This window comes from Lepisosteus platostomus, chromosome 16, assembly GCF_059453375.1.
Source record: "Lepisosteus platostomus isolate fLepPlt1 chromosome 16, fLepPlt1.hap1, whole genome shotgun sequence".
NCBI lineage: Eukaryota > Metazoa > Chordata > Actinopteri > Semionotiformes > Lepisosteidae > Lepisosteus > Lepisosteus platostomus.
The window spans coordinates 13,853,960-13,876,192 of record NC_142626.1 but is presented as its reverse complement, the minus strand read 5'-3'; positions in this window follow the sequence as shown (position 1 = coordinate 13,876,192).

Genomic DNA, 22,233 nt, shown 5'->3' with positions numbered 1-22,233 from the left:
TCGCTATTAGATTAATAGTAAGAATGTAACATTATCAGACAGTTTCAACGCACATTTTGACATCAGAGTCTTTCATATGTCTGTGAATACATCAGACTTATACATCATTTTTTCAGTCCAGTTGTAGGAATAAGAGCAACACACGATTCATCAGACATTATCATACCATCCACTGCTCACAAGTTAAGATTTTGCACTCATTACGTCAAGTTACGTCAAGTTATGTGTTACAAGGGGAATCTGAAAGGCAGCACTACCATAAATATCAGCTTCGTGAAGCTCGTGATGAGCAGTATTTGATGACACTGGGTCACTGTGCTGTAGATTCTGTTCTGCTGTCATTTATGAGGCTTGTGTTTGTTGTTTTTGGAAGCTACTCTTTTAATAGACCATTAGCCCTGTAGGTAAGCTGTGAACAGTGACCATTGTTCCTCCTTCCTGATGCTGTTTCCCTTGTTTTGGTGTTCGTTCTGTATGCCATTATGGTTTTCATCATCGTTCTCCTGACACATTTAATCATTACATCACTTCTCTGAGTGACTCACCTGCAATTTGGACACAAACTATTTAAGCCCTGTCAAAATTCGTTAGATCTCTCATGTCTCTTTAGAACCTTCCATATTAAACTGTTTTATAAGACTGCTTTTAAGGCAGAAACGTTTTGTTGATTCATGATGAGCAGTATTTGATGACACTGGGTCACTGTGCTGTAGATTCTGTTCTGCTGTCATTTATGAGGCTTGTGTTTGTTGTTTTTGGAAGCTACTCTTTTAATAGACCATTAGCCCTGTAGGTAAGCTGTGAACAGTGACCATTGTTCCTCCTTCCTGATGCTGTTTACCTTGTTTTGGTGTTCGTTCTGTATGCCATTATGGTTTTCATCATCGTTCTCCTGACACATTTAATCATTTCATCACTTCTCTGAGTGACTCACCTGCAATTTGGACACAAACTATTTAAGCCCTGTCAAAATTCGTTAGATCTCTCATGTCTCTTTAGAACCTCCCATATTAAACTGTTTTATAAGACTGCTTTTAAGGCAGAAAGGTTTTGTTGATTCATGTTGAACTGAACATGGAACATATGAAGAATCCATTTTAGCTGTCATTTAATTGTTCCAATTTACAAGTGCTTTTTAGCTGTCTTTCCATTAATTTGGTCATCTCCCAGGCATTTGCAGGTGCAGTAGATGATTTATTCTAACACAATTTATTTGAATTGTCACTTTTGCCTTAACTTTAAAGTAGGAAAAGTGAACTCAAAACCATTTCACAGGAAGTCCTTCAGCACGATGTTTCTGAGTGTCTTTTTCAGCCTCTCTTTCCTACAGTGGTTTCCTATTTGAAAATGAAACTTTAGTGAAATAGAAAGTATGTTCCTGATACGTCTCCATTAAGAGCCAAGCAGAAGAGACACAATTAGGTACAAGTAAAGAGGGAAAAAAATACTCCTGCATTAAAAACACACTGAAGTGCTGTAATTGTGGAAGGTGGCTGGTGGAGAGAGCAAGAGTTTGGACAAGAAAGCAGACTTTAGACCACTGACTGTAGAGTCCGAGAGCCTGAAAATATTTTAGAGTAAACTACACGAGAAGAAGGACTTCAGCGGAAACTTTACACCACCCTGGGTGAGTCTCTCAGCAATGAATATGTCAGAAAGAGGCACCGTTTCACCTCTCTTCTGTACTGGTACAGCGTTGTCAAGTGGTAGTTTCTGACAAGGATCCTTGTCTGCAGCCGAGTGGAGGACTCCGGCTCTGAAGACACACAGAGCTACCGAGATGGGTTCACAGTGTATTGAAGTTCAAAATGGCGGAAAGCGGAAGTGCTGACTGTGGTGGATAAAGTTGCATAGAGCGCTTTTCATGCAGTTCATTCTACAGGTACTAAGAATCTTGACATTTTTGCATTTTCGCAAAATGGGAAAGGATAATTAATATGATGAGAAAAATTACAAAGTCATGATTGCATACGTTTTCAAACCCTTACTGAGGAAACAAATTCATTTGGGTGTATAAATTTACCAAAATGAGCTTACCTAATAGTTTTGTGGCCCTTGTTTGTAATAATAGTCATACACACAATTTCAGAAATAAATACTTTGTCTCTGTGAGATCCCTCAGTCAGACAGTGGATATAAAGAAAAGATTCAATCCTGGAGACTAAGGAGCTTTCAGAACTGCTCAGGGATACAGTTGTAGAAAGACACAGACAGGCTGCACACGGGTCTCTGTGGAACAACACTGTCTGCATCCACCCAGTCACAGGCTGTTTCCTGTTCTCAGCCCATGTGCAGACATCACCTTGCATTCCTCTTCATACACTAAGGAACTGTGTTGAAATTTCAAGTGCTACTTTCTCAATCGCTATTAGATTAATAGTAAGAATGTAACATTATCAGACAGTTTCAACGCACATTTTGACATCAGAGTCTTTCATATGTCTGTGAATACATCAGACTTATACATCATTTTTTCAGTCCAGTTGTAGGAATAAGAGCAACACACGATTCATCAGACATTATCATACCATCCACTGCTCACAAGTTAAGATTTTGCACTCATTACGTCAAGTTACGTCAAGTTATGTGTTACAAGGGGAATCTGAAAGGCAGCACTACCATAAATATCAGCTTCGTGAAGCTCGTGATGAGCAGTATTTGATGACACTGGGTCACTGTGCTGTAGATTCTGTTCTGCTGTCATTTATGAGGCTTGTGTTTGTTGTTTTTGGAAGCTACTCTTTTAATAGACCATTAGCCCTGTAGGTAAGCTGTGAACAGTGACCATTGTTCCTCCTTCCTGATGCTGTTTCCCTTGTTTTGGTGTTCGTTCTGTATGCCATTATGGTTTTCATCATCGTTCTCCTGACACATTTAATCATTACATCACTTCTCTGAGTGACTCACCTGCAATTTGGACACAAACTATTTAAGCCCTGTCAAAATTCGTTAGATCTCTCATGTCTCTTTAGAACCTTCCATATTAAACTGTTTTATAAGACTGCTTTTAAGGCAGAAACGTTTTGTTGATTCATGATGAGCAGTATTTGATGACACTGGGTCACTGTGCTGTAGATTCTGTTCTGCTGTCATTTATGAGGCTTGTGTTTGTTGTTTTTGGAAGCTACTCTTTTAATAGACCATTAGCCCTGTAGGTAAGCTGTGAACAGTGACCATTGTTCCTCCTTCCTGATGCTGTTTACCTTGTTTTGGTGTTCGTTCTGTATGCCATTATGGTTTTCATCATCGTTCTCCTGACACATTTAATCATTTCATCACTTCTCTGAGTGACTCACCTGCAATTTGGACACAAACTATTTAAGCCCTGTCAAAATTCGTTAGATCTCTCATGTCTCTTTAGAACCTCCCATATTAAACTGTTTTATAAGACTGCTTTTAAGGCAGAAAGGTTTTGTTGATTCATGTTGAACTGAACATGGAACATATGAAGAATCCATTTTAGCTGTCATTTAATTGTTCCAATTTACAAGTGCTTTTTAGCTGTCTTTCCATTAATTTGGTCATCTCCCAGGCATTTGCAGGTGCAGTAGATGATTTATTCTAACACAATTTATTTGAATTGTCACTTTTGCCTTAACTTTAAAGTAGGAAAAGTGAACTCAAAACCATTTCACAGGAAGTCCTTCAGCACGATGTTTCTGAGTGTCTTTTTCAGCCTCTCTTTCCTACAGTGGTTTCCTATTTGAAAATGAAACTTTAGTGAAATAGAAAGTATGTTCCTGATACGTCTCCATTAAGAGCCAAGCAGAAGAGACACAATTAGGTACAAGTAAAGAGGGAAAAAAATACTCCTGCATTAAAAACACACTGAAGTGCTGTAATTGTGGAAGGTGGCTGGTGGAGAGAGCAAGAGTTTGGACAAGAAAGCAGACTTTAGACCACTGACTGTAGAGTCCAAGAGCCTGAAAATATTTTAGAGTAAACTACACGAGAAGAAGGACTTCAGCGGAAACTTTACACCACCCTGGGTGAGTCTCTCAGCAATGAATATGTCAGAAAGAGGCACCGTTTCACCTCTCTTCTGTACTGGTACAGCGTTGTCAAGTGGTAGTTTCTGACAAGGATCCTTGTCTGCAGCCGAGTGCAGGACTCCGGCTCTGAAGACACACAGGGCTGCCGAGATGGGTTCACAGTGTATTGAAGTTCAAAATGGCGGAAAGCGGAAGTGCTGACTGTGGTGGATAAAGTTGCATAGAGCGCTTTTCATGCAGTTCATTCTACAGGTACTAAGAATCTTGACATTTTTGCATTTTCGCAAAATGGGAAAGGATAATTAATATGATGAGAAAAATTACAAAGTCATGATTGCATACGTTTTCAAACCCTTACTGAGGAAACAAATTCATTTGGGTGTATAAATTTACCAAAATGAGCTTACCTAATAGTTTTGTGGCCCTTGTTTGTAATAATAGTCATACACACAATTTCAGAAATAAATACTTTGTCTCTGTGAGATCCCTCAGTCAGACAGTGGATATAAAGAAAAGATTCAATCCTGGAGACTAAGGAGCTTTCAGAACTGCTCAGGGATACAGTTGTAGAAAGACACAGACAGGCTGCACACGGGTCTCTGTGGAACAACACTGTCTGCATCCACCCAGTCACAGGCTGTTTCCTGTTCTCAGCCCATGTGCAGACATCACCTTGCATTCCTCTTCATACACTAAGGAACTGTGTTGAAATTTCAAGTGCTACTTTCTCAATCGCTATTAGATTAATAGTAAGAATGTAACATTATCAGACAGTTTCAACGCACATTTTGACATCAGAGTCTTTCATATGTCTGTGAATACATCAGACTTATACATCATTTTTTCAGTCCAGTTGTAGGAATAAGAACAACACACGATTCATCAGACATTATCATACCATCCACTGCTCACAAGTTAAGATTTTGCACTCATTACGTCAAGTTACGTCAAGTTATGTGTTACAAGGGGAATCTGAAAGGCAGCACTACCATAAATATCAGCTTCGTGAAGCTCGTGATGAGCAGTATTTGATGACACTGGGTCACTGTGCTGTAGATTCTGTTCTGCTGTCATTTATGAGGCTTGTGTTTGTTGTTTTTGGAAGTTACTCTTTTAATAGACCATTAGCCCTGTAGGTAAGCTGTGAACAGTGACCATTGTTCCTCCTTCCTGATGCTGTTTCCCTTGTTTTGGTGTTCGTTCTGTATGCCATTATGGTTTTCATCATCGTTCTCCTGACACATTTAATCATTTCATCACTTCTCTGAGTGACTCACCTGCAATTTGGACACAAACTATTTAAGCCCTGTCAAAATTCGTTAGATCTCTCATGTCTCTTTAGAACCTCCCATATTAAACTGTTTTATAAGACTGCTTTTAAGGCAGAAAGGTTTTGTTGATTCATGTTGAACTGAACATGGAACATATGAAGAATCCATTTTAGCTGTCATTTAATTGTTCCAATTTACAAGTGCTTTTTAGCTGTCTTTCCATTAATTTGGTCATCTCCCAGGCATTTGCAGGTGCAGTAGATGATTTATTCTAACACAATTTATTTGAATTGTCACTTTTGCCTTAACTTTAAAGTAGGAAAAGTGAACTCAAAACCATTTCACAGGAAGTCCTTCAGCACGATGTTTCTGAGTGTCTTTTTCAGCCTCTCTTTCCTACAGTGGTTTCCTATTTGAAAATGAAACTTTAGTGAAATAGAAAGTATGTTCCTGATACGTCTCCATTAAGAGCCAAGCAGAAGAGACACAATTAGGTACAAGTAAAGAGGGAAAAAAATACTCCTGCATTAAAAACACACTGAAGTGCTGTAATTGTGGAAGGTGGCTGGTGGAGAGAGCAAGAGTTTGGACAAGAAAGCAGACTTTAGACCACTGACTGTAGAGTCCGAGAGCCTGAAAATATTTTAGAGTAAACTACACGAGAAGAAGGACTTCAGCGGAAACTTTACACCACCCTGGGTGAGTCTCTCAGCAATGAATATGTCAGAAAGAGGCACCGTTTCACCTCTCTTCTGTACTGGTACAGCGTTGTCAAGTGGTAGTTTCTGACAAGGATCCTTGTCTGCAGCCGAGTGCAGGACTCCGGCTCTGAAGACACACAGGGCTGCCGAGATGGGTTCACAGTGTATTGAAGTTCAAAATGGCGGAAAGCGGAAGTGCTGACTGTGGTGGATAAAGTTGCATAGAGCGCTTTTCATGCAGTTCATTCTACAGGTACTAAGAATCTTGACATTTTTGCATTTTCGCAAAATGGGAAAGGATAATTAATATGATGAGAAAAATTACAAAGTCATGATTGCATACGTTTTCAAACCCTTACTGAGGAAACAAATTCATTTGGGTGTATAAATTTACCAAAATGAGCTTACCTAATAGTTTTGTGGCCCTTGTTTGTAATAATAGTCATACACACAATTTCAGAAATAAATACTTTGTCTCTGTGAGATCCCTCAGTCAGACAGTGGATATAAAGAAAAGATTCAATCCTGGAGACTAAGGAGCTTTCAGAACTGCTCAGGGATACAGTTGTAGAAAGACACAGACAGGCTGCACACGGGTCTCTGTGGAACAACACTGTCTGCATCCACCCAGTCACAGGCTGTTTCCTGTTCTCAGCCCATGTGCAGACATCACCTTGCATTCCTCTTCATACACTAAGGAACTGTGTTGAAATTTCAAGTGCTACTTTCTCAATCGCTATTAGATTAATAGTAAGAATGTAACATTATCAGACAGTTTCAACGCACATTTTGACATCAGAGTCTTTCATATGTCTGTGAATACATCAGACTTATACATCATTTTTTCAGTCCAGTTGTAGGAAAAAGAGCAACACACGATTCATCAGACATTATCATACCATCCACTGCTCACAAGTTAAGATTTTGCACTCATTACGTCAAGTTACGTCAAGTTATGTGTTACAAGGGGAATCTGAAAGGCAGCACTACCATAAATATCAGCTTCGTGAAGCTCGTGATGAGCAGTATTTGATGACACTGGGTCACTGTGCTGTAGATTCTGTTCTGCTGTCATTTATGAGGCTTGTGTTTGTTGTTTTTGGAAGCTACTCTTTTCATAGACCATTAGCCCTGTAGGTAAGCTGTGAACAGTGACCATTGTTCCTCCTTCCTGATGCTGTTTCCCTTGTTTTGGTGTTCGTTCTGTATGCCATTATGGTTTTCATCATCGTTCTCCTGACACATTTAATCATTACATCACTTCTCTGAGTGACTCACCTGCAATTTGGACACAAACTATTTAAGCCCTGTCAAAATTCGTTAGATCTCTCATGTCTCTTTAGAACCTCCCATATTAAACTGTTTTATAAGACTGCTTTTAAGGCAGAAACGTTTTGTTGATTCATGATGAGCAGTATTTGATGACACTGGGTCACTGTGCTGTAGATTCTGTTCTGCTGTCATTTATGAGGCTTGTGTTTGTTGTTTTTGGAAGCTACTCTTTTAATAGACCATTAACCCTGTAGGTAAGCTGTGAACAGTGACCATTGTTCCTCCTTCCTGATGCTGTTTCCCTTGTTTTGGTGTTCGTTCTGTATGCCATTATGGTTTTCATCATCGTTCTCCTGACACATTTAATCATTTCATCACTTCTCTGAGTGACTCACCTGCAATTTGGACACAAACTATTTAAGCCCTGTCAAAATTCGTTAGATCTCTCATGTCTCTTTATAAGACTGTTTTTAAGGCAGAAACGTATTGTTGATTCATGTTGAACTTGGAACTTGGAACATATGAAGAATCCATTTTATCCATTTTATTGTTTCAAGTGCTTTTTAGCTATGTTTTTCCAATATTTTGGTCATCCCCCAGACATTTGCAGGTGCAGTAGATGATTTCTTCTATCTAACACAACGAAACTTTAGTGAAATAGAAAATATGTTCCTGATTCTTCTCCATTAAGTGTCAAGCAGAGGAGACACAATCAGGTACAAGTAAAGAGAGAAAAAATACTCCTGCATTAAAAACACACTGAAGTGCTGTAATTGTGGAAGGCTGCTGGTGGAGAGAGCAAGTGGTTGGACCAGAAAGCAGACTTTAGACCACTGACTGTAGAGTCCGAGAGCCTGAAAACACTTTAGAGTAAACTGCACGAGAAGAAGGACTTCAGGGGAAACTGTACACCACCCTGGGTGAGTCTCTCAGCAATGAATATGTCAGAAAGAGGCACCGTTTCACCTCTCTTCTGTACTGGTACAGCATTGTCAAGTGGTAGTTTCTGACAAGGATCCTTGTCTGCAGCCGAGTGCAGGACTCCTGCTCTGAAGACACAGAGAGCTGCCAAGATGGGTTCACAGTGTATTGAAGTTTAAAATGGCAGAAAGCAGAAGTGCTGATTGTGGTGGAGAAGATTGCAGAGAGTGCTTTTCAGAAAAGGGACATGCTGCACACTGCTCTCTGTGGAACAGCACTGCCTGCATCCACCCAGTCACAGGCTGTTTCCTGTTCTCAGTCCATGTGCAGACATCACCTTGCATTCTTCTTCAAACACTTAGGAACCTGGGAACATCATTTTGATAATATGTATTTTGTTGTATGTTGTATATATGTGTCAGTGTTGTTAATGTACAGTACAGTGTGTGAGTGTGTCAGTGTTGTTATTGTGCAGTACAGTGTGTGAGAGTGTGTCAGTGCTGTTAATGTGCAGTACAGTATAAGAGTGTGTCAGTGTTGTTAATGTGCAGTACAGTATAAGAATGTGTCAGTGTTGTTATTGTGCAGTAGTCTGTGAGAGTGAATCAGTGTTTTATAATTGCTATCAGAATAATGCTAGGAATGTAACATTATAAAACAGTTTTCTGCCCACATGGTGAAACAGCTGGTGATATGAATGTGAATACAGTATATTATATTTGATATATGTCAGAATATACATAATTTTGATAATATGTATTTTTTGTATGTTGTATATGTGTCAGTGTTGTTAATGTATAGTACAGTGTGTGAGTGTGTCAGTGTTGTTATTGTGCAGTACAGTGTGTGAGAGTGTGTCAGTGCTGTTCATGTGCAATACAGTGTGTGAGAGTGTCAGTGTTGTTAATGTGCAGTAGAGTGTGTGAGAGTGTGGCAGTGTTGTTAATGTGCAGTACAGTGTGTGAGAGTGTGTCAGTGTTGTTATTGTGCAGTAGTCTGTGAGATTGAATCAGTGTTGTTGTGCAGTACAGTGTTTGAGAGTGTGTCAGTGAAGTTATTTAATTATGCAGTAGTGCTGTTGCAGTGTTAGATTAGAAGAGAGGATACTAAACAAACTATTGTGAAATAATGTGAATCCCTATTGTTGTACTCATAGTCAGTTCAACTGATCACGTCGGTCATTAAGGTAATTTTATACACTTAAATTAACGTACAGTAGGTTTGCCACTGTAGGTTTGAATACTTATGCAATCAAAACTTTTCTTTCATAATTATTATCTATTTCCTTCTTTGTTTCTGATTTTTACTTTGAATGTAGTAAGTAGGTTATGAATATATCAAACATCAATTACTGCTTTAAAGTAAAAATATATGAAAACTGCAAGGGTCTGATTACTTTTCCAAGGCACTATGTATTTTGGTTTCATTTCATTAAGTATTTAAATGAATATTGTGGTACAATACAGGAAGTGTCTGGTGTGTGTGTGTGGGGGGGGGGGGCACATTAAGGAAGACGCCTTGCCATGGAAACCACATAAGTGAATGAATGGCAAGTGTAGAAGGGTTTTAAAGGGGGGAAAGTTCCAGCAGGATCTCGGTTTTATTGTCGCTGCATTGGTGAGAGAACAAATGCGGAGGCTCTGCTGTGAGAGAGCCAGGCTGAAGCATGACAGTTGCGGGTGTGAGACGCTACTAGTCAGGGCAACGTTAGAAGGGCGTGCCGCCATGTACGGTATGAGTGAACAAAGACTTAATTAGCCGCTGTAGTAACCCCGTGAGGGGGTGGAGAAGAACGACAATCCCGGAGGGGATTGTGAGAGGAATAGCCTGAGAGGAAGAGTGAAAACGTCAGTCTGTGAGGAGACTGACAGAAGAAACAGAGCTTATGAGATCATCAAAAGGTTTAAAGGGACAGCATCCTGCTAGGGTGTGAGAGCAGGGCTGTCGTGTCCGCTGTATGAGTGAGTTGTGAGTTAGTGTGTGTGGACCAGAGTGGGTTGTGTGGCAGAGGGACCCTCCCCCTGCCAACAAATTGGTATCAGGGAAGTGAGTGGGGTCTATCTAGCTGTACCCTCTGGGAGATAGTGGAGTGGTGGCTGGGCACAGTGAGGCGCGCTGGCAGCTGTATGGTGTAACACAGTGGTGGCTAGGCACAGTGAGCTGCGCTGGCAGCTGTGAGTTCACAACCTAAGGACGTGAGAGTGAGATGCCAGAAAGGTTGTGTGTGTGTGTGTTAGAGACGGACAGTGTGTTGTGTCTCGGCACAGTCTGTAGTGCGGAAGAAGACTTGGTGATGTAGCGTGTGTCTGTGTAACCCAACCTGGTGGCGTCAGGAGAGGATGTCAAGGCTGGGGGTTGGACCTGGGAGTCTGATGCACAGGTTGTGAGTGAAACAGTGGCATAATGGAGTAGGAGCAGGAGGCTCCATGATGTTGTCTGGGAGCAGGAGGTTCCTAACATTGAGGACAACAGGATGAACTTGGTGAACTTGAGACTCTGGAGGCAAAGGGGTCAGAAGTAACGGGATGTGGAGTCATGTATCATGTTACCCCAATGAAGGGGCTAGTGTGATCACAGCTCTCGGAGGACAGTGCATCTAAGATAAAGAAAAGGAACCTAAAAGAGCTTATAAAGGGGTGTGACAGGGGAGAATGGAAGTGTGACCACGTCCAATGCAGTGTCAACTACCTCCATGGCACCACAATATTCAAACAGAGGTCATGGGTACAAGGTCTATATTAGGACATCCTCCTCCTCCATCCTACAAAACTCCATACTCCTTTCAGCAAAATGCCGTGCTTCTTCGCTCCTAAATCACATTTTAATTTTTGGTCACTATGATCCAATTAAACCCACTTCTGCTCTTTCCCCTATTTATATTACTTTACATTAAAAAAAGAAAAACCTGCTGATAGTCATCCCAGGTCAATTTGAGCCCTGATTAGTATTGATCATTCAAGATTACCTTATTTTATATTAGCTCGGGTTAAAATACGGAGACTGTAAACATGAAGATTGAGTATTTTTTATTGCTTAAAGATTTGCATTACATAAATATTTATTTGTGGAAAGCTTCTTTATACACAGCATTTTTGGTTTTGCCTCCTGGAGCAAAGATGTGAAGTTGTTTTTCACTTCTTACACGTGCGCATCCAACATAGTTGTCCATGTGAGAAGCATGATGATTCCAGGTTCAAGCCCAATTTTTTGAGTGACTGACCCTGCGCTTTGTTGATAGACATAGTGGAACTGAGCCTAATGGGAAACTGAAGACGTTTGAACCTGAATGGCAGATCAGATGGAGTTCTTGGAATTCTTGGAATGAGCACATCTTCTCCCTTGAATGATCCAGAGTATTGATGCTTCAATCACATATGGATGAAGCTTTTTGATCACTAAGTGAGTTCTATTGCACAGTTTTGGGGGATCCACATTTCGTAAAAGCATGACAGGACATTTAATTTTGAAAGAAAAAATTGTGAGGTGGAACACCAGTTGGATGCAATGTGTTCAAAAAACTCCACAGACTATTGGATAACATCATCAGTGTCAACAACAGTATCAACACTTTTGAAAACTTTTGCTTCACCAGGCATCTTATTCAATATTCAATTGCTGATGTCACCCACTGCATCATTTTTCGGTGCTAGTATTGCTCTTTCACTAAGCCAATTTGTGTTCTTGTAGTTGGCAGCCAAATTTGGAAATACAATACTTTCTAGTGCTTCTTTGGAAGAAACAGTGACATGCTTTGGGAGGTTTATTGAATCATCTTTTTCTGTTGCCAATGTACCATCTCCTATTCTCAACACATTGTTAGCAAAGATTCCAGCATGCTTATCCTTTTTGAGGTGGACACTCATGTTTGTTTCCAGATGAAGCTTCTGGACATGTTTCCACAAATAAGAGGCTTTAAATGAAGCCTTCAGTTCATCAGCTCTGGTTCCTTTTGGGATGACTGGCAAAGTTTTTCTGAAATCTCCTGTCATTAAAAATGTAATTCCTCCCATAATTTCATCATTACCTCTTATGTCCTTAAGTGTTCGATCAACAGCTTCAAAGGCAAGTTTGTGGGAACTGTGCAATGCTGTCCCTTTTGAGATGTTGCAAGTAGGTGAATCATGTCTGACCAGATCAAGAGGCAATTTAAATGTGGAATGGGCAGTCCTGCCACCAGCAAAGAGGGTTGAAGCTTTACTTGATGATGCCACAGCAAGGGCAATGTGTCCTTGTGAACGCAAGTTTACAAGGAGTAAGTTAGTGACAAATGTCTTTCCAGTTCTACCTGGAGCATCGAGGAAAAAGAATCCACCATGATCAATTGCATCTAGAATTTTTCTGTAGAGATTTGCTTGATCTGATGTGAGCTTTGTTTCATTGCTTGCAACAAATTCCTTCAGCTCTTCTTTGTTGTAGGGCGTTTCCCTGAGCAATTCCTGAGAGATGCCACTTTTTTCTGTTCTTGGTTGAGGCCATACAAATTGCTTCAGTTCTTTGCCTCCTAATGAAAGGAGCTTGTCTTGTATTTTCACCAGAGCCTCATTGAAGATAGTATCATCATATGAGGTATTTCTATTCAGTTCCTTTGCATGGTACAAAATCTCTTCATGATTGTGGGTTAGGAAGATGACATGCAGTGAACATTATACAGAGGAGATCTCGGAGTATATAAGGTGAAGCAGTCAATACTGTATAGCCTCTGTAAGAGCTTCATCCCAGTGTTTGTCATCTTCTAAGTCCATGGAGATTACAGGTTTCTCTGTAGGTTGAACACACTTGGCCTTCAGTTGTCCTGAGTGATTCAAAGGAAGTTGGACCTCTAACAGTGTGAAGTAGTAAATGCACATAATAACACACTTCATTGGAATGAACAGTGTAAACTCTTCCGAGAGCATCAGATGCTTTGATTGCAGGGAATCCTTCAATTGGTATTCCTTATGATCTTGGTTTCCATGTTCTTGATCCACTGACCCAAGTGAAGTATTTGGGAACTTCATGGTAAAGCAGTGTCTTTGCAAAATCATTTGGAGCACAGAGACTAAGGAAGGCTTTCAATGTAGTGAAAGCAATGTTTGGATCAAGGAGGGCTGCTTGGTCAACAGTTTCTGGGTAGAAATATACACGTTGCCCATTTTCAAGGTGCCCAGCAAGAGGAACAACTGTGGGATGACGCTCGGAGATGGGGAAACTTTAGTATCTTTCAGACAGCTCCATTGCTAATATAGGTATCTGCCTATTTGAAACTTTGTGACCTCATCATTGTTGCTTTCTTTGTTTTAGATTCCTTAAACTGCTATGTCAACGCCTTTGTTGACATGTTTGCACACATACTTGATGGATTTGACTGAGCTGCAGTATTCAACGTTAATGTGAGCCTTGAAAGTTTTTGAGAGAAGTGGATTGTAGAGAACAACCCACCTGTTGTCCACAAATACTTCCTGACCATCAATCATGCTGGCTTCCTTCTCTTGTACAATGGATAGCCTTCCTGATTCTTGTAAGAACTTTCTTGGATACTTCTTGGTGCATTTTCAATCCTGCATGTATGGTGAGTTATGATTCAAAGGACCACAGGGCCTATGAATCATGTTTCTCACTACAACGTCAAACAGAACTTTGTCATCATGAGGATCTGGAATTTCAGCTGAAATAATTCTGTCAACATCTTTGGGTGAATTGTTGACCAGCCACAAATATGCATGTGGCATCTTCAATCACCAATGATTTTATTCTTTGTCAGAAAATCGATGAGGGACACCACCTTTCTCTGAAAAACCCATGTAATAAGTTCATGTCTGTGGATGCCTTTTGGCCAGGGAAAAGTTATCTCTGTACCACCTGCCATGTAGGGTTGCATGTGAAAGTAAAAAAAGGTCAGGTCTGCCATACTTTGTGACATAAGTCATCTTGAGTCTTTTCATGCATATATCTTGGTCCTGTGAACGTGGAAGGTAATATCACCCTTTTTCCAATGTTGATGTCTCCATCACTGGTGATTGCATCTCTTAGACCCTGGCATGTCTCAGCTCAAAGTTGACTGATTTTGGCAAATGAACAAAAGACTCTCACTTTCAATTTTTGCATTCATGTCAACAATGTACTAGTGGAATAATTATCTGCACTTCAAAATGTGATTGGAACTGTTTGATCTCACCATAATCTGGTAAACATACTGTAGTAATCACTTGCAGTTACTTTCTTTCCCGATGAGAGAGACAGAATGTTGATGAAGTAGCCATCTTGTCTTTTCCAAAATATTATTGGGTACTGGAGCGCATCATAAGAATGATGTGTTTCTGGAATTCTCTGGTGGCTAACATCTCTCTGATGAAGGATAATGTCATGTTTTCCTGCATCTTGATCAACCAAAAGGGTTGCAACTTCATCTGTGATAGGGGCATTGAACCTGCTCGTATGCTCACCAGCTAGTGTCTTGTCTGCTTTAATGATGACTTTGAGTTCAGGATCTTGCAGCACCGACTTGAAACTTCTGACTAAATTGTCGTGCTAGTGGAGCATATTTTGTAGGCTCTGAATGACTTCCAGTTGAACACCAGGCATAAGATGACACCTGCGATCTGTTGGTTCTTGGTCATCGCCCATGAAGTAAATTTGAACAAATGTAGGCAATTCTTCTTCAACAGGTAAAAGCAAACCAATTCTGTGATACACATGTCCTTGGATTTTGAGTCCTGGCTCATTTACTTCTTTTGAAGCACCGAATGATGTAATTTGGAAACATGAATTGTACTTTCTGATATTTGAAAGGAAGTGCCTGGACTTTTCTGTGTCACCTTCCATCTGTGAGAGAAGAGGCTCTGGTGGTTGCTCTATTGGCAAAAAGGTTCACATTTCCATTATTGCAGCAAAGATCTGGTGATTCATCTTTCCACGTTTTCACACTGCAGTGATTGCACACAATACACATAGTCCCAATTTCAACAGCTTTGTGTTGTGAGAAGTCCAAGTTGTTAATGTAATCAAAAGCTGCATTGTGAAGATCAAACTGTGTTTGTGTTTGAGCTACTTTTCTTGCTTGGTCTACCTGTTGCCTTGTTCTTTGATCATCTGTTTTGGTTGGCGAGCTTCAGCTGTTTGAGCTCTTTGTGCCTGTAACCTTGCTTCTCTTTGATCATCTGTTTCAGCTTGGCGAGCTTCAGCTGTTTGAACTCTTTGTGCCTGTATCCTTGCTTCTCTTTGCTCTTCTGTTTCTGATAGGTGCACTGCTTTGAATTTTGAAGCAGCTTTGGGTGGCATGTTTTGATCTATCTAATTTAATTAAATAGTTAATTAAAAGGTTTAAATTTCAGATGCTTTATAGATATAGAGAGATTAAGTCAACAACATGATTATTTGTGAGTTTGTGTGGAGTGATATTAGATAACGTGCCACCGCCTGACATAATAATACAATGGACAAACGTTCGAGGTCAAAATAAATCCTTTCTGACATCTCAAATCTGTTTCGATCAAGGTCTCTAAAATGAACAAGAAAAGAGTATTTTCAGAGAGCAATTACACTATGTAGAATAAGTGATTAGATTAATGAGCAATCTAATTTCTTATTCGTTTAAAACAGTGAAATGTCAGCTGCAAAAGATTGCACCAGAGACAGCACTAGCATTGCTTGTCATAGATGTTCAGAAAAGGGTGAATGGAAGAAGTCATGTCAAGTACAATAATTCGGTGATCAATAATAACAGTTGTAGGACAAGAAACAAAATATAGTGAAAACTTAAGCTCTTTAAGGCTAAAACTAAAATTCAGTCTACAAATTAAGGAAAATGAAAATTTAGGACATTAAAGTGCTAGAGGTGTAAATGTAAAAATACAAAAATACACATGAGTAAAAAGTTTTAGAAATGGAGCAGGTGTTACTTTGAAATAAGCAAACAGAAAAAAAAACCATGACTAAGACATAGTGCAGAAGAGGGATGCAGGAACACTTGCAAAAGCTTAGATGTACAAAAAAATCCCAGAAAGGTGTGTATTACAAAAGAACATGCAAACATGAAATAGATTTGGCAAAGGGTAAAGGGCTTGAATAAGTGCATTTCTGGCAGGGAGAGTATGAAGGTTTGATGAGATAGAGTCAAAAAAGTAGCACACATAAAAAACAGCAATTCTGTCAGAGAGCCTTACTGTACATTAATTAATAGCAAAAATGGTTTCATGGAGGGCTTCTCATATAGTTAGGCATTCAGGTAGATTGCCAGGCTAAAGGATTTGAAAATATATTTTTAAAGCAAGTCAGTTATTTGCAACACATAAAATACATTTTTCCAAGAAAGTTTAGCTTTTGTCACTAATGAAACCACTAAATAATAACATAAATAAAGAAATATCAAGATGTTTTTTAATTCAATGTTGGTAGCAGGATGAACTGTCAGGTTGAGCTAAGTGTATATTTTGTCACAGAGTTGCTGCAGGATGTTAACAGTGAAACCAGGTATTTAGAAATGACTAATTTCAAGAAGAAGATTTTATAAATCTAGCAGGATAGAGTAAGTACAGAAAATAGGTAGTTAGATTGATCAAATTAGTATGGAAATCCATTAAGCAAAGAGGGTGGGAGAAGAGTGACAAACTAGTATACTGTACTTTAGATCTTTTTTTTTCTGAACCCGGAGAAATCTGATTATGTTTCTCTATAACAATAACAAAAAACTTTATTTTATAAAGCACCTTTAAAAGAAGCATCTCAAAGCAATGCAGTAGGTGTAAAAACAGTTATAAGGACCACAGATTACAAAGTAAATAAATATAAGAAAGAAATTAGAAAATGAAGCAGATACAGACACTAAATAAGTCTTCTGAAAAGAGAGGTTCTGAGGTTAGATTTAAATGCACTCAGGGTAGGTGACTCTGATATCACTGGGGATAGGCATACTTTTGACAAAGTAACAGGAGATGTTATAGACCGCAGAGGAAGATGATAAAGTTAACAGGATGAAGTTAATGAGGATTTTATTTTAGATTTTGTGTAGTTGCTAGCATTAAACTGTGTGTTGGATCACAAGAATTGAAGGAATGGGCAAACAGCTGATGCTGATCCAGAGCCAGCATCTTAAGATTTTCATATTTAGAGGAAATTGGTTTAAATAACTGACTAGGTATGGATACTGATGTGGAAGAGAGGTGGAAAGGCTGTTTCCTTAAGCCAGCACTCTAAAATAATTTATCCTCAGTGAGATGCTGCCATCTCATAGTGGGTTTCTAACACTGTGTATAGTTCCATCCACACAGTGCCTTTACTTCAATCCATTTTTTAATCTCTTTATCCAGTACAGAGGATTTGGAGCCTATCCCAGCAAGCAACAGATGGAAGGCAGAACACACACTGGACATAGTGCCTGTCCATCACGGGACACACAAACAGACACAAACACACACACACGCACCAGGGCCAGTTTTCCCATAAGCCAATTAACCTACCAGTATATTTTGGACTGCAAGAGGAAATCATATCACACATATGGAGAAAACCCACAGAACCCAGAGAGAACATGTAAACTCCACACACACAGGACAGCAGGAATTGAACCTAGGGCCCAGTGCTGCAAGATAGCAATGCTAATCACTTGACCATCATTAGAAATGGATGGATAGCTTAGTTATCTTTCTAGTTCACAGATTTACATGCATAATTTAATTTTGAAAGCCACTGAGACATCTAGTACTATTGTTGTATTTATGAAAACAAACATACAAAAAGCATGCTAACAACAGTGCCATCCTATTCCTTAGTTAATACATTTTATTTTTATAAACAGTTAACATTGTTAGCAAAATATTTTGAATGATATTTTACCCTATTTTTCTTTATTTATTTAACTTATTTTTTGATAAGTTCTAATAATATTTAATGAATATTTGAACAATGAAAATATATTTTTACAAGATGCAGGGAAAAGTGAAACAATTTATTACAGTGCTAAATTTAATATTATTGATTACTAATAGTTTATGCTAACACCTAACTTTCTTAATTAGATGTATTTAAAACAATGAACAAAGTGTAACATAGCATTCAGAAATACAATCGAGAATAGTTTTGTGGTGTTTGTAGAGATGAAACTTTTCTAAAATGTAAAACCAATTTAAAAACGATTAAAATCTGTAATCTTTCCACGTGTAATGTCATTAGAAAGTACAACACGTTCCTGCTTTGTCTAACGATGGTATCAAAAAGTAGTCCAAGCGGTGAGAAACCTGTGCTTAATGATAGTTAAGGGACTCAGAAGTCAAAGAAAATGATTTATGTTGTTTAATTTTAAAGTTAGAATGCAGACGCTATTGGTGCCATTGGGGAAAAAAAGACTTGCTGATCTGTTCTACATACCAAGAAGAGAACAGAATATGATTTTTTCTATTCGAAATTAAGAAGTAAAAACCTTACAGCGTACACAAAGATTCTAAGCTGATCACGAGGAAGAAAAATCACTAATTTTTTGCGCATAAAAAGTGGTTATTAACTACTGAAACCTGTTTTTATAGCTTTTGAAGTTGTGCAATGTCTAAGTTAAGCAGAAACACATCATATTTTGTATTTCTTTTTTAAAAATGAAAAAAAAAATCGTTTGCCCAGCCTAATAATGTTGTGAATGAAACATAAATTTACCACATGCTCAGCGTGTTTGGAACGTCGAACGTCCACTGCTGCACTTGCATTTTAAATCCTGTTTATCAAAAAACGATCGAGGACGGGGATTCCCCTCAGTTTGATACGGAACATGCCGGGTTTTAAATTAAATGTCCTTTTATGGCCTTTATTGGCCTTGAAGGTGAAAGGTTTTATGATAAGAACCTAACCTAGGGTAAGATGTACTTGTGTGCAAAATTTCAGGTCTGTAGGGTGAAAAATAAGAGCGTGCATAAAGAACAAACAAACACTGAGCTTTACAAATTATGAATTTATGTAGTTTTTTTTATAATATAACTATAGTGAATTGAAGTCATATATTGGATCCCTTTATTTAGAGAATTTGAGCAGAGATGACTGTGAAGAAACCTGATACATGTGGTCAGAATTCTCAATGACAGTAACAGTCAACCCAGTGGATTTCTTCAGAATGGACAGTGAAACACGAATGAGAAGGAACAAGTGGAGACTACATGGAAGTTGATCTAAAACTGATAACAGCAGGCACTTATTTACATAAAGGATTGTAGGGGTGTGGAACACGCTGCCGAGTCATGCGGTTGAAGTGATATCCTCGATTCCTGGATGAAATACCAGACAGACAGATAACATACTTAGTTCAATCGGCTGAATTGCCTGCTCTCATTTGTAAATAACATGTGTTAATGTTTTTGCCATTTGTTTATAACATTCCCCTTTAAACAAGAGTTTGAGTGTCACTGTATTGAATTTGATGCAATTTAGAAATGGTGTCAAATATTTTTTGTCAGTCATAGGCACTATCCTTGTGTTTTTACAAAATTCAAATACATTTAGAAAAATCTGCTCAGCATCTACAGATGCAGCCATTCAAAATGCACGGGCGATACCGCATTATTTAGCGGTACGCTGTACGCAGTCTACCGCAAGCTACCGGTAAATTCCGCGAGTTACCGTAAATTCTCCTATAATACGACAAGCAAAATAATAGTATCCGGAATTTCCGCAAGGTGGAGCTAATAAAGCTCAACTTCTCATGTTTGAGCTGTGGCCATCAAAGTCTTTAACGAAGATATTACTAATAGTATTAATAATGAATGACCTTGGACAAGCTGTAAGTGTAAACACAGAGTATTGCCCTGGTCAACATTCTTTTTTTCATTGACCGTCTTTGTAAAAGTAACACCACAGCATTTCGCAATCACGCATTTGTTTCCAATCATGCAAAGTAATAATAATAATAATAATAATAAACTTTATTTTATATAGCGCCTTTAAAGGTGGCTTCTCAAAGCGCTTTACAGGATGACAATAACAATAAATAAGAAGACTACAACAATAAATAAGAAAATTTCACAATTATAATTACAACAATACAACAATAACAATAGAGGAGACCGTGGAAGATGGTATTAAGAAGAGCAGAGGGGTGAAGAATGGAAGCAGTTAAGTAAAGGCTTTTCTGAAAAGGAGGGTTTTGAGTCTGGATTTGAAGGAGTTTAGAGAAGGTGACTCTCTAATATCCTTGGGCAAGGAGTTCCAGAGCTTGGGGGCATAGCAGGAGAAGGCCCTGTCGCCCATACAATGTAGACGGGCTTGGGGGACAGTAAGGAGGGCAGAATTTGAAGAGCGGAGGTTGCGAGGTGGGGAGTAGGGCGATAAAAGTTCAGATAGGTATTGAGGTGCCAAGCCATGTAAAGCCTTGTAGGTGAGCATGAGGATTTTAAAGTCTACGCGGAATTTGACCGGAAGCCAGTGCAAGGACTCCAGGATAGGAGTAATGTGAACAGTTGCACTAGATCTGGTCAGGATTCTGGCTGCTGAATTTTGGACATACTGCAGCTTGTTCAGAGTAGATTTAGATACCCCAGGGAGCAGAGCATTGCAGTAGTCAATTCGAGAGAATACAAATATGTTGATCAGCTTTTCAGCCACAGTTAATGATAGCATAGGGCGTAGTCTTGCGATATTTCTAAGGTGAAAAAAAGATGTTTTGACAGTATGCTGTACATGTGGGTCGAATGTTAAGCCAGAATCGAATATAACCCCAAGGTTTTTCAATTTTGATTGGAGCTCAAGTACAGAGCCATCTACAGACAGGGTTACAGGACTGGCTTTACGAAGTTGATGGGGGGTACCAATAAGCATGACTTCAGTCTTGTCACAGTTAAGATGAAGGAAGTTTTGAGTCATCCAAATTTTTATGTCAGAGATGCAATTAGATAGAATAGAGACAGCCACATCAGTGTCGGGTTTGGTATGGATGTATATTTGAGTATCGTCAGCGTAAAAATGAAAGCTGAGGCCATGTGATCTTAAAAGCTGACCAAGTGGGAACATGTAAATGCTGAAGAGCAAGGGGCCCAGTAATTTCTGAGAATCGATTCACCATGCCTTTCACATGCTCATAAAAGAGATTGATTTAGGAACATAAAGATATTACCGTATGAAAACTGTACTGTATACAGTATGTATATGTATATTTAATGTCTTAACTGTGCCCGTTTAAGTATTGAATATTCATATCTAATTTTACCACTGAAGGGAAATCTTAGTAGCTGAGCATAAAAATAATAGGAGCATACTGCAACGCGTGTGAAGGCCATAAACGATATTAATTTTGGAACTTAAACATACAGTATATGGCTGGTCTCGGTACTTTAAAGAAAACATACACACCAGTATTCCATTTCTCCCTAAACATTCTAAACATCGAAGTCTTTAACTAACGTGATACCGGAGTCAACAAGCATACTTTTAGAATTTGATTAAAAGGGAATATAATATGGAATCGCGTATCTCAAGAATTGCTTTTTGACCTTTGTGTAGCAAGGAGCAGGGCACATGGCATTTAGTTTTGGTGGAGGAAAGAGAGAGTTCTAGATCATGGAGGAAATCACATGGAGTTTCAAAAGAAGAGTTTCAGGGCATGAAGGAAAATGTCCTATTATGAATGTTGTAGAGGGTCATGGCAAAATAAGAAGAGCTTCATGTGAAACATACACAAATCAAAAGATGAAATAGGCAAATGAAGGTTTATTTTTTACTTCTTTTGTTTTGGATTTCAGGCTCAAACTGGGACCTATAGAATTGACCCACGAAAGATGTCAGAAGCAGGTACAGTGTTGAATTTATATTAATCTCAACAGAACCTTCTGTTTTTGACCATTTCTGTAAAGCAGGAGACTACATTGTAAAGTCTGTTGACATTTAACTAATGGATATTCTCCAATGTACAGTATTTACTCACCCTCTTCATTAATGCCAGTTTCAGTTTTCTTCAGCACTGACTCTAGTCAGTGAAGTTCCAGTACAGTGAATCACTTTTAGCAGACTGTCCACAGGGCTGAGTTAAAATTACTGCTATAGGCATTCAGAGATAGTTGCAAAAGATCTGGCGACAGTTTAGAAACTAATTTAACCAGGTGGCCAGAATCACAAACAATGCTAAAAATG